This window comes from Bos mutus, chromosome 7, assembly GCF_027580195.1.
Source record: "Bos mutus isolate GX-2022 chromosome 7, NWIPB_WYAK_1.1, whole genome shotgun sequence".
Taxonomy (NCBI): Eukaryota; Metazoa; Chordata; class Mammalia; order Artiodactyla; family Bovidae; genus Bos; species Bos mutus.
In genome coordinates, this window is record NC_091623.1 from 75,164,327 (window position 1) to 75,177,850 (window position 13,524).

At 36.1% G+C, this 13,524-nt stretch overlaps 1 long non-coding RNA gene across 1 annotated transcript in view; it reads left to right on the forward strand.

The window, feature by feature from the left end:
* LOC138988643 (uncharacterized) overlaps window positions 1–13,524 on the forward strand; it is an 824,542-nt gene that overhangs the window by 37,347 nt on the left and 773,671 nt on the right. The window lies entirely within an intron of this gene.

Here is a 13,524-nt window from a genome sequence, read left to right on the forward strand (position 1 = left end):
AGGAAACCTCTTTGTTTTTCTTTCTTTCTTCCTTTTTTTTTTAGGCCTCATGGGAACTCCATTTCAATGCTGAATATGTAGGTAGAGTTATAAATTATATGTGTTGTAGATATGCTAATAACAAGTCAGTCTTTTCTTATGGCCTTTCCGAGAAATCATTCTGGAGAAGAGGCAGCAGAAAGTCTGTCTTGCTGTTTTCGAGCTCACAGAGAGTGACTGATACTCAGGAAAAAATGAAAATGTTTAATTTTTATATTTCCACCTCAGTTTGAATGCAGATGAAAGTTGCATTTTTATTTATGGCTTGAAGGATAGCAAGGCCTGATAAGAAATCATAAAGAAAGATGGAAACCTCAATAGCAAATTTCATGCTGAAAATCTCATCATTTGTCACATATCAGTGACTAAAAAAAAAAAAAATAGAGAGGAACCTTGATTTGTGCCACACTCCAAACTTTAGACATAGCTGAAATTGCCCTGTGCCATAGGCCATTCAAAGAGCATATGCAAAGGCCTGTGTTCTCTGGTTGAGCCATTGTCCTGTGTACACCGTGGAAATCTAGAAGTCATTCTGTGGGAGAGTTAACTTTCCAAATAGCTTCCCTCTTTTTTCCTGACACATCGCAGTCTTAAAAGTGTCAGTGTTGTCACAATCTTTATAAGACATAGACAAGCAGAGACTTTGATCAGACTGTTGCAGTAGGGAGATTGGTCTCATCTTAGAAATCTGCAAGCATGTCAAAAATCATATAGAAAAAGGTATGAAAAAGGTACCTGTTGCAAAGATTTTTCCCTCATACCCTGTGCCTCTGGCCATATGAAGATCCATGCTTTTTACAGAAAGACAAGAGGTCAAAAAGATAGCTAAGGATATTGAATTAGTGCATTTGGTAGTGTGGAGGTTTAGAGGGCAAGAGGCCTCAAGATTTCTCATGGTCACCTAATTCCATTAATACCCTGTAAAATTAACTCAATTTTGAGGAGCTAGACTCCATGAAGTAGGGACTTTTATACTATGCATTTCATTTTAATTGAGAGACAGTGTCTAAAATAGACATTGGAATCAGATGACCCAGGGTTTTTATCTCAGTCCTATCTTTTATTAGCTGGGAGATATTGAACAAATGGTCCAGTCTCTTTGAACCCTGCCTTCTTTGATTTATAAATCAGGAATGGTTATCAAAAGATCCTAATGAGATGGTGCAAGTCAATATAAACATGGAACTTGTGTAAAAATGTTAGATATAATTAATAATGAGTAGTTTCCAATCTTTTTTAGAAGCATCACTTACTTGCAAGTTAATTAAAAACCAATTAGCTATAATATGTTAGTGGAAAAAAAAAGTGAACAGGGAGTGGCAAAGCAGACTTCTAAAAGATTGGGACAATTATGTAAATAGCCTGAATTTATTGATTTAATGCTAATTATTTTTAGCTTGAGTGAGTTTGTCAGACGTATAATGGTTATATTAATATATCTTTGCTAGTTGGATTGGCTTAATTTTCCATGTAATTTTCAAGGCAGCATTGAACAGACAATAGCTATCATATGGGTTATTAGAGAACATTGCAGTTACTTTACACTAAAGAGTTGTCATTTTGGGCAATGATTTCAGAGAGAAGTGTAGCAATAAAAGCACTGTTAGATTTATATTTATCCATTCCATTGGAAGAGCTTCAAAAAAAAAAAAAAAAAATACACATCAACAACTCTAATGAAGTCAGTTTTATTTCAGTGATTTACACATAAAACTTTCATTCTTAAAATAGAATGATATAGGCTTATCCCACTGAAGAAGACTCTTGAAACTCCCTTGGTTAGAAATGGAAGATCCAGTCATTATCTATAAGGCTAGTGACCCAAATATTTTTGATCAGTATTCACAGGAACTAGTGATCAAAATTCATTACTCGAATATGTGAGTTTTTAATACAACCTCTGGAAATCCCTGGGTTTCAGGGAAGCATTTGTGACCCAGGAGAAATAAGAAGTTCAAGTGAACTATTTCTGTGACTATTTATAAGGGGAATTTTTAAAGAAGCCCACAGAAGGCTACAATTCAGCATGAGACACCAAGGAAGAGCACCCAGGAAATTGCTCTGATGACCTCCGAGATGCTGTGTTTACCTTTCTGCGGCTCCCACTTACATGCAATGGCGTGTGGCTGCATGCTGTCGGATGAGGCGAAAGGAACATTCCTTAAGCTCACAATCACAGAGTGCTAGAAATCTGAGGGCTTTTAACATCATTTGGTTTAAACTTCTCTTTTGGTGGAGGAGGTGAATGAGGTTGAAGTACTTTGAATTCCACAAATACTTATTGCCCTAAGGAAACAGATGAGGGTAATTAACAATTATTATGTACTTTGTATTTTTTTCAGTATATCCTATACCACAAAGCTATATTTAGGTATTATATCTATTTCACATATGAGAACACTGATGTTCAATAAGGGTAAGAAATTTATATAAAGTTCACCAGCTAATAATTTTGGGATTTGAACCCAGAATGACCTTACCTTTGCACTATGTGAGCCTGTCTCCTCAGGACCAGAATTCATTGTGATGAAGAAATCCACTTTGACTTTAAAGTATTGATTTCTTTTTCTTTTTATACTATGATTTGCTGTGAAAGCATTGAATCTGAGTAGATAAAGTGGAAGATATAGTCCAAAAAGGGAGACAGGAATAAAAAAATTCTATGATGCTGAAGTACTATCAGTGCTAGGATGAAGTAACTGGTAAGTGGATGAATGTAATAAAGCAGAGCAAGGAAAGTAAACTCACTGCTTTGGGAGCTATGTAAAGACCTGAGAGCCTAGAAAATTAAGCTATACCTTTACTGGAAGATTCAGAAAACTGGAGTATGCAAAATTCTAAAGATGTGAGAAGCACATAGAACTGTAACTCAAGAGTTACTGATGGATAGTATCTTTCAGCTGTTCAGTTCAGTCTCTCAGTCATGTCCGACTCTTTGCGACCCCATGAATCGCAGCACGCAAGGCCCCCCTGTCCATCACCACCTCCTGGAGATCACCCAGACTCATGTCCATTGAGTCAGTGATGCCATCCAGCCATCTCATCCTCTGTCATCCCCTTCTCCTCTTGCCCTCAATCTTTCCCAGCATCAGAGTCTTTTCAAATGAGTCAACTCTCCGCATCAGGTGGCCAAAGTATTGGAGTTTCAGCTTCAACATCAGTCCTTCCAATGAATACCCAGGCCTGATCTCCTTTAGGATGGACTGGTTGGATCTCCTTGCAGTCCAAGGGACTCTCAAGAGTCTTCTCCAACACCATAGTTCAAAAACATCAATTGTTTGGTGCTTCATCATTCTTTCAGCTGAGGACTCCAAAAAAGAGTTAATTGACACACCTACCCAGGTTGTGAACTGTTTCATGGAGATATAAATCTTAGATTCATTGGAACCACTAGTTGTTTAACTCCAGCTGACTTTGAAGGAACAAAATAAAACATTTGTTTCCAAAACTGTGTTCCAAAGGAAACTTCAGTAAGAAGGGAAGAAAGACTTTGTGCTAAAATAAGCTTAGGCAATACCACAAATTAATTTTTTGCTCTTGGACAGTTTCAGAAAAGAAACCTGATAGACTTTGTTTAGCCCAGAATTTTCCAAAGAGATTTGACTATGGAACACTTTTTTTGGTAATGTGTATTACTGTATGGAACAAAGTGTATCAACATGCAGTTCTTGAATACCTAGTGATATTTTTTGGCCTGTCAACTTATTTGAAAAGAGAAAAAATTAAAGACCCAAAATCCTGAAATAAAATACTAGGACACAGAATCCAGCACATTAAAAGAATCATACACCATGATCAAGTGGAGTTTATTACAGGGATGCAAGTATTCTTCAATATACCCAAATCAATCAATGTGATATACCATATAAACAAATTGAAAGATACAGATCATATGATAATTTCGATGCAGAGAAAGGTTTTGACAAAATTTAATACCCATTTATGATAAAACCTGTCCAGAAAATGGGCACAGAAGGAACATACCTCAACATAATAAAGGCCATATATTGTAAGCGACAGTAAACATTATTCTCAATGGTGAAAAGCTGAAAGCATATCCTCTCAGATCAGGAATAACAAAGGTGTCACTCTTGCCATTACTATTCAGTATAGTTTTGGAAGTCCTAGCCACAGCAATCAGAGAAGAAAAAGAAATGGAATCCAGGTAAGAAAAAAAAGAAGTAAAACTCTCACTGTTTGTAGATGACATGATACTATACATAGAAAGCCCTAAAGATGCCACTGGAAAATGACTAGAGCTAATCAATGAATTTAGTAAGGTTGCAGGATATAGAATTAATATACAGAAATCCCTGGCATTCCTATACACTAACAAGAACGATCATAAAGAGAAATTAGGGAAATAATTCCATTCAGCATTGTAACAGAAAAAATAAAATACCCAGGAATAAACCTACCTAAGGAGACAAAAGACCTAAATACAGAAAACCATAAGACAGTGGTGAGAGAAAGATGACACAACAAATGTAGAGATATATCATGTTCTTGGATTGGAAGAATCAAGATTGTGAAAATGACGAATGACAGTACTATCCCAAGCAACCTAGAAATTCAAAGCAATCTGTATAAAATTACCAATGGCATTTTCCACAGAACTGAAAAAAACAAACAAACAAACAAAAAAATCACAATTGGTATGAAAACACGAAAGGCCCCAAATAGCCAAAGCAATCTTGAGAAAGAAAAATGGAGCTGGAAGACTTCAGACTATATCACAAAGCTACAGTTATCAAGACAGCATGGTTATGGCACAAAAACAGAAGTATATAAAAATGGAACAATATAGAATACCAAGAGATAAACACATGAACCTATGGGGACCTTATCTTTGACAAATTAGACAAGAATTTTATGTTCTTGGTGAATGGAGAAAAGATAGCCTCTTCAATAAATGGTGCTGGGAAAACTGGATGCTATGTGTAAAAGAATGAAATTAAAACACTTCCTAACACTAAACACAAAAATAAACTCAGAATGGATGAAAGACCTAAATGTAAGGCCAGAAGCTATAAAACTCTTGGATGAAAATGTAGGAAAACAATTTTTGACATAAATCACAGCAATATCCTTTTTACCCACCTCCTAGAGTAATGGAAATAAAAATAAACAAGTGGGGCCTAATTAAAATTAAAAACTTTTGCACAGAAGGCTATAAGCAAGATGAAAAGACAACCCTTAGGATGGGAGAAATTATTCCAAATGGAACAACTGACAAAGGATTAGTCTCCAAAATATATAAGCAACTTATGTAGCTAAATATCAGAAAAACAACTCAATCAAAAGTGAAAGACATTGTGGAGAGATTGTGGAGAAAAGGGAACCCTCTTGCACTGTTGGTAGAAATGTAAATTGATGCAGCCACTATGGAGAACAGTGTGGAGATTCCTTAAAAACTAGGAATAAAACTACCATATGACCCAGAAATCCCACTACTAAGCATATACCTTGAGGAAACCATAACTGAAAAGACACAAGTACCCCAATGTTCATAGCCGCACTATTTACAATAACTGGGACATGAAAGCAACCTGGATGTCTGTCGACAGATGAGTGGATAAGGAAGATGTGTGTATATATAATTTTACTTAGCAATAAAAAGGAACACTTTTGAGTCAGTTCTAGTGAGGTGGATGAATTTAGGGCCCGTTATACAGAATGGGGACTTCCCTGGTTGCTCATCTGGTAAAGAATCTGCCTGCAATGCCAGAAATGCCAGTTTGATCCCTGGGTCAGAAAGATCCCCTGGAAAAGAGATAGGTTACCCACTTGAGTATTCATGGGCTTCCCTGGTGGCTCAGGTGGTTAGGAACCCAGGTATTCCACCTATAGTGTGAGAGAAGTGGGTTCAATCCCTGGGTTGGAAAGATCCTCTGGAGGAAGGCATGGCAACCCACAGTATTCTTGCCTGGAGAATCCCCATGAACAGAGGAGTCTGGCTGGCTATAGTCCATGGGGTCACAAAGAGTCAGACAGGACTGAGTGGCTAAACACAGCACAGCATACAGAGTGAAGTAAGAAAGAGAAAAACAGATTTCATGTATTAACATATATATATGTATATATATATGGAATCTAGAAAAATGATACTGATGACCCTATTTTCAGGGCAGGAATAGAGATGCAGACATAGAGAACAGACTTTGGACATAGTGGGTAAGGAAAGATTGGGATGAATTGAGAGTAGCATTGGAACATATACGTTACCACATGTAAAAGAGATAGCTAATGGAAAGTTTCTGTATAATACAGGAGCTCCACCCAGTGCTCTGACAACTTAGAGGATAGGATGGAGTGGGGATAGTGGTGGAGAAATTTAAGAGGAAGAGGATATATATATATATATATATATATATATATATATTTTATACTTATGGCTGATTCACATTGTTGTATGGCAGAATCCAGGCACAATAATGTAAAATAATTATCCTCCAATTAGAAATAAATTCAAAAAAGGCATAATTTTGTTTATATATATTCCATTGTTTTTGAATAGAAGGTTAATTATTAGATTTTCAGAAATTTCAGTATTTTTTTAAACAGCCTCATAATGTGCTACGTGCACATAAATTGATCAGTTCATCTTGGGTTTAAGTATTTGTACATCATTTACTTATTGCTTAAAGTTGAGTTCAGGTTTTATTTTTACAGTTGTGCATTTGAGCTCCAATTCATGAAAAATTGATTAAAATGTTTTACAAAAGCATAAAAGCCATAATAAAATTATAAGTAAATATATCCTCTCAAAATCATGTGGATATAGAAATATATCTATATGTTCTCAAAAAATTAATCAAATGCAGTAAGTTCACATATACAGCCAAAAGAAGAAATTGCAGGTAACAGATATAGGTTTGGCTGAAATGTTCTTTCATGTTTTTTTCCATAAGATGAGATGGAAAAACCTGAACAAACTTTTTGGTCAACCAAATACAATGAACATTTAGATGGATATGTGGGAATGTGATTTTATAGGATCTGCAACATACTTATTTCTATAATTCTATCAAATATTGACAAGATGCCAAGTTATCATGATCCTGTCTTCAAAGTATTGGTAAATCAGTCAAACCAGATTCTTCTAGGACAAGAATAAAACTAAAATTATGTTTATTCAGAGAACTGCTGAGGTCTCCAAGGTGTCAGAGCACAATGATCACAATTTTGGAAGCAAGAAAAGGAAGCAAAAGGAAACTGATGAAACTGGAAACCTGAAACTCCAAGTTTGGGGGAGCTTAACAAAAGTTTACATAAGAAACTATTAACTTGTTATTCAGTTGAAGAAGATAGTAAATTTACTGTGCAATACTTTAATTGAAGTGTAGTTGCTTTACAATATTGTGCTAGTTCCAGATGTGTAATGTACTGATTCAGTATTTTGCAGATTGTTTTCCTATTACAGATTATTACAGGATAATGGGCATAATACCCTGTGTTACACAGTAAAGCCTTGTTGCTTCTCAGTTTTATATATAATACTTTGTTAATTCCATACCCCTAATTTGTCCCTCCTCCTTCTTTCTCCCTTTTGGTAACCACAGGTTTGTTTTCTATGAGTCTGTTTCTGTTGTGTGTTTACACTCATTTGTATTATTTTTTTAGATTCTACATTTATATGTGGAATATGAGATCATATAATAGTATTTGTCTTACTCTGTCTGACATTTTACCAAGCTTAATATTCTCTAGGTCCATTCACATTGCTGGAAATGACAGTATTTCATTCTTTTTTTAAGGCTGAGTAATAATCCACTGTAACACATAGTGTATGTATGTGTGTGTCTGTGTGTGTGTGTATCATTTCTTTTTAATCCAGTCATATGTTGATGAGCACCTGGTTGCTTTCATGTCTTGGTTATTGTAAATAGTGTTGCTATGAATATTAGGTTGGGTATATATTTTTGAATTAGTTTCTTTTCTGCATATATACCCAGGAGTGGAATTGCTGGATCATATGGTAGGCTATTTTAAAAATTTTAATGAACCTCTACTGTGAGATTTTTTTGTTGTTGTTGTTACTGTATTCTCCCTACCTAAAAAAAAAGGCTTGAGTCCTAATATTGGGGGTAAGATTATAAACCAGTATAAGCTGGATTTAGAAAATGCAGAGAAACCAGAGATCAAATTGCCAACATCTGTTAGATCATAGAAAAGGCAAGAAAGTTCCAGAAAAACACCTACTTCTATTTTATTGACTAAGCCAAAGCCTTTGACTATGTGGATCACAAACTGTGGAAAATTCTTAAAGAGATAGAAATATCATATCACCTTACCTGCCTCCTGAGAAATCTGTATGTAGGTCAAAGAAGCAACAGTTAGAACTGGACATGGAACAATGGACTGGTTCCAAATTGGGAAAGGAGTATGTCAAGGCTGTATATTGTCACCTGCCTATTTAATTTATATGCAGAGTATATCATGTGAAATGCCAGGCTGGTTGAAGCACAAACTGGAATCAAGATTGCTGGGAGAAATATCAATAACCTCAGATAAGCAGATGACACCACCCTTATGGCAGAAAGAGAAGAACTAAAGAGCCTCTTGATGACAGTGAAAGAGCAGAGTGAAAAAGCTGACTTAAAACTCAACATGCAAAAAATGAAGATCATGGCATTCAGTCCCATCTTTTAATGGCAAATAGATGGGGTAACACTGGAAACAGGGACAGACTATTTTCTTGGGCTCCAAGATCACTGCAGATGGTGACTGCAGCCATGAAATAAAAAGATGTTTGCTCCTTGGAAGAAAAGCTATGACCAACCTAGAAAGCTTATTAAAAAGCAGAGACATTACTTGACCAACAAAGGTCCATCTAGTCAAAGCTATGGTTTTTCCAGTAGTCATGTATGGATGTGACAGTTGGACTATAAAGAAAGCTGAGTGCTGAAGAATTGATGCTTTTGAACTGTGGTGTTGGAGAAGACCCTTGAGAGTCCCTTGGACTACAAGGAGTTCCAAACAGTCAATCCTAAAAGAAATCAACTCTGAATATTCATTCATTGAATATTCACAGTCCTTCCAATGAATGTTCAGCTGAAGCTGAAGCTCCAATACTTTGGCCACCTGATGCGAAGAACTGACTCATTGGAAAAGACCCTGATGTTGGGAAAGACTGAAGGCAGGAGGACAAGGGGATTACAGAGGATGAGATGGTTGGATGGTGTCACCTATTCGATGGACGTGAGTTTGAGCAAGCTCTGTGAATTGATGATGGACAGGGAAGCCTGGTGTGCTGCAGTCCGTGGGATCACAGAGTCAGACATGACTGTGCAACTGAAATGAAATGCGTGGATAATTCATGTTGAGAATGAAAAAATCAAATAACACTATTGGATGTTGCTTAACACAAGGGTATGTGATTTAGAAAGGTTCTTATTATCATGTACTTACTAAATACAAAGCAATTTCAACTGTTACCCACCAGTGATGTGCTGAACAAGAATACACATCTGGTAAATACACAGTGAGTTTTTGAGTGGAAAGTACTCAGTGACTCTGTTTTGGTCATCATTAAATATAATGCCACAGAAAGATTTTTTTAAATTGTATTAATAAATGATTAAATATTTAAGCCATGCTGCAGAGTACTAAAAGTGTTCTGAGATTGGTATGGCAGAGTTTGTCATTTGTATAGGAAGGAATTGCATTCATGGCTAGGTAGAAGATTGCCTTGAACACCATAGAACAAATAGCTTTATCCACAGATAATGTCCGATTGGACACCTTTTCTTTCTCTTCATTCAATAGTACTAAATAGTGAAAACTATGTATATGGTGACATTATTATCAGTGTTCATATTTCTTTTCAGTGTGTTGGAGAAGAAATGGACAGCCTCTATAGGATTGGTTTTTCACTGGAGTATTCTGGGTGTCAATGGGAAACAGGTTTTTGAAATGAAGATGATATAAATGATGATATATAAATGAAATGAAGATGATATAAATTATTTCTTCTTGATATTGATCACACCGATAATTTCAATTGCTTCTTCAAATGATGGATCTTAGTGATATGTTTGAATCTTGAAATTTAAACTTATTGCTTAAAAATGGAAATAGCATGATTTTATTTTTTAAATTAATGTATACCAAGATTTAAAATAAGACTAAATTATGGAATAAATGGCAGTTATTTTTTGGTATGTGGTGGTTTAGTTATGTGTCCTGTGTTTGTTTTTGCCAATTCTGACAACCCTACCCCAAAGAGGAAAGGTGTTTGGATGCCAAGCAGCCCCCAAATGACAAATGTCCATTAAAATGTTAAATGTGAAGATTCTAGTAAGATCAATACACAAAACTAGAATAGAATACAGCATGCCTAGTGCTGTAATAGAACTGTTTGTAAAGATTTGTAAGGGAATGTCTGAGATTTTTTTTTTCTGACTAAAAGAGGATTTTTTTTTTTCCTGACTAAAAGTTGGCTGGACATTTGGCCAAAGTTGTAGATTGGGATGAATTTTGAGCTGGGTCTTAAAATGAGTACAAGTTTGCCAAGTAAGAAAACAGAGGGATAAGGATTCACCAGCAGAGAGAATGACAGGGATCAAGGCGCACAGTCATAAAGTGACAGTCATGAGTGTGTTAGGGTTTGCATGAAAAGTTTACATGTGTAAGTAGTGACTGGAAACAGGTCTGCACATAGAGCTAGGGGTAAAGTTGGGAAGGGTTTTATGTACTAGAAGAAACAGGGATCCTTTAGATACATTTAAATCAGCTGAGTTTTGAAAGCTTAACTATAGAACTACTATTCGTGAATTTGATTATGGTTTTATATGTTTTTAAATCATCTTAAGACTCAAATAGAAAAAAAAAATACCTTAATTTGCTCAGTTATTATTAAAAGTGTGCTTGTTGGGTGGGAAGAGACTCCTGGTGTCTTGGTGGGGGTTTGAAAGCCTGGCATGGAAGCCAGGATGAGTGGTAAACCTGGTTGTGAATTACAATGTTGGATGTTGAAAACATGGTGGAAACTAGCAGTGCCTTTGGTGCAGTGCGCTGAGATGGCAGTTCGGCTGGGTGAAAATGTATGTGAGACAAGAAAACCTCTGGGGTGACAAGCCAGTGAAGGCATTAGATGTGTTGCTACTTAATGAGGCTACGGGTGGATGTGTAATGACTCTCAAGACTTTCCTTTAACAGCACCTTTACCCACTTTCCTTAAGCAACAGAGAAAGCTGAACCCTTGAAATTAAATTATAGGTTTTATTCAAGAAGAAAGTATGTTGTAGAAGAAGGCATAGTAACTTTTACTACTTTGAGATTTTTTTATTCTGAGTACAGACTTCTCTGGACTTTTTGTTTTTTATTTTAAATTTATTTATTTTAATTAGACGCTAATTACAATATTGTATTGGTTTTGCCATACATCAACATGAAGACTTCTCTGGACTTTGGTAAATATCTGTCTGGAGTTTTTCAGGGGAAATCATGAGGAGATTTTTGAATAGCTCCGCATGACGGGATAGATTCACTTGTCACCTAGTTGGCTTGTAGTTTGAAGACTTTAATCAAATAGAAGTGTAATGTCAAATTTGTTTTTTCATGGTTTAAAATAATTTTCATTATAATAGTTTTTGCTTCATTCACTTGTCATTTCGTTGGTTTTTAGATGTATCTCAAGCACTTTGAGTCATATCAAGCCTGAAGAGTTTGATGCATCAAATTAAGCACTTTCCTAACCTCTTTAAAAATTGTTTTACATGTTTTAAGTCTTTGGTGTATATATTTAATTTTTACCTCTGAGTATGTACACTATTGGAGAAAGAGAAGCCAGAGACAAAACAATGAATAGCATAATGTTTTAAAATGCTTTTAAGAGAATTGCTCAGAAACTGTACTTGATTACTTATATATTTCATTATTTTGACATCTGCATCTGCCTCTCACATTAATGTGAGTAATGGAGAGTTTGTGTACAAAGCTTCTGAATAGGTCCTGTCATTACTCCTGTAATAGATTTTTGCCATTATGCTGTAGAAGATATATACACATATATTTACAAACATGCAATTCAAATATGCATTTTTGGAGTTCATATTTTATAAAGAACCAATAATTAGTATTTGAGCACAAGTAATGATCATAAGGGTTGCAAACAGTTTGATATGACTGAAGTGACTGAGCACACACACACAGTGGAAGAAAATACAAGCTAGAACTAATTTTGCTAAAGAGTATGAATATGCATTGAGATAAGGGAGAATTCAGTTCAGTTCAGTTCAGTCGCTCAGTCATGTCCGACTCTTTGCAACCCCATGAATATAAGCACGCCAGGCCTCCCTGTCCATCACCAACTCCCGGAGTTTACCCAAACTCATGTACATCAAGTCGGCAATGCCATCCAGCCATCTCATTCTCTGTCGTCCACTTCTCCTCCTGCCCCCAATCCCTCCCAGCATCAGGGTCTTTTCCAATAAGTCAACTCTTCGCATGAGGGAGAATTAAATAGAAGTAAATGAAAAACTGAATACAGAAAGAGGAAGTACTGAGAGTATTTGGTCAATTTGATTTAGCTAAGTTTCTGGGAACATAGATTTTCTTCTAAAGGAATAACTCTACAAATATAAATAACTAGGGGAATAGAGTCAGAGAAGGCAGTGGCACCCCACTCCAGTACTCTTGCCTGGAAAATCCCATGGAAAATGAAAATCCCATGAAAATCCCTGGTAGGCTGCAGTCCACGGGTTCGCTAAGGGTCGGACACGACTGAGCGACTTCACTTTCACTTTTCACTTTCATGCATTGGAGAAGGAAATGGCAACCCACTCCAGTGTTCTTGCCTGGAGAATCCCAGGGACAGGGGAGCCTGGTGGGCTGCCATCTATGGGGTCGCACAGAGTCGGACACAACTGAAGTGACTTAGCAGCAGCAGCAGCAGCAGCAGGGGAATAGAGTACCACCATGAAGGTAACGGAGGAATGTCAGGAAATTGGTTTTGTCTTGGTAGGAAGAATAATAGCCGTTATATGGCCATAAAATGACTATTTTCTTTGAAAACATGAGTTCTAGCACTTCTCTATCAGTGGACTTCCCACCCCTAATCTCAGATCAATGCCACTCCTCCCCTCTCTAACCCCTGCCCTAAGCCTTCTGTACTCACACACATAAATAATAGTTCAACATAAATTTTATTATTCTGGAGATTTCAGGGTGTTTATATGTGTGTTTTTTCAATCTCTAATTCTTTCAGGGTTGATCTTGACCAAAGGATCCAACAGTTTTACTATTGGTTGACATTTTATTAGAACTGAAACTCTATTTTTTAGATTCATTATGTATTCTTTAGTTTTTCTCAATTGTAATTTGCATAGCTGTTTTCATGAGACTCATTCAAATATACTGGAATTATAACCAGTATATTTTGTGTTTTGCTTTACATAAGACACTTTAGATTACAGGTACAAATGGTCTTATTTTTTCCTTCTTTTTTTGGAGGCTTGTGTGCTGTCCTAAGTTGCTTTAGTT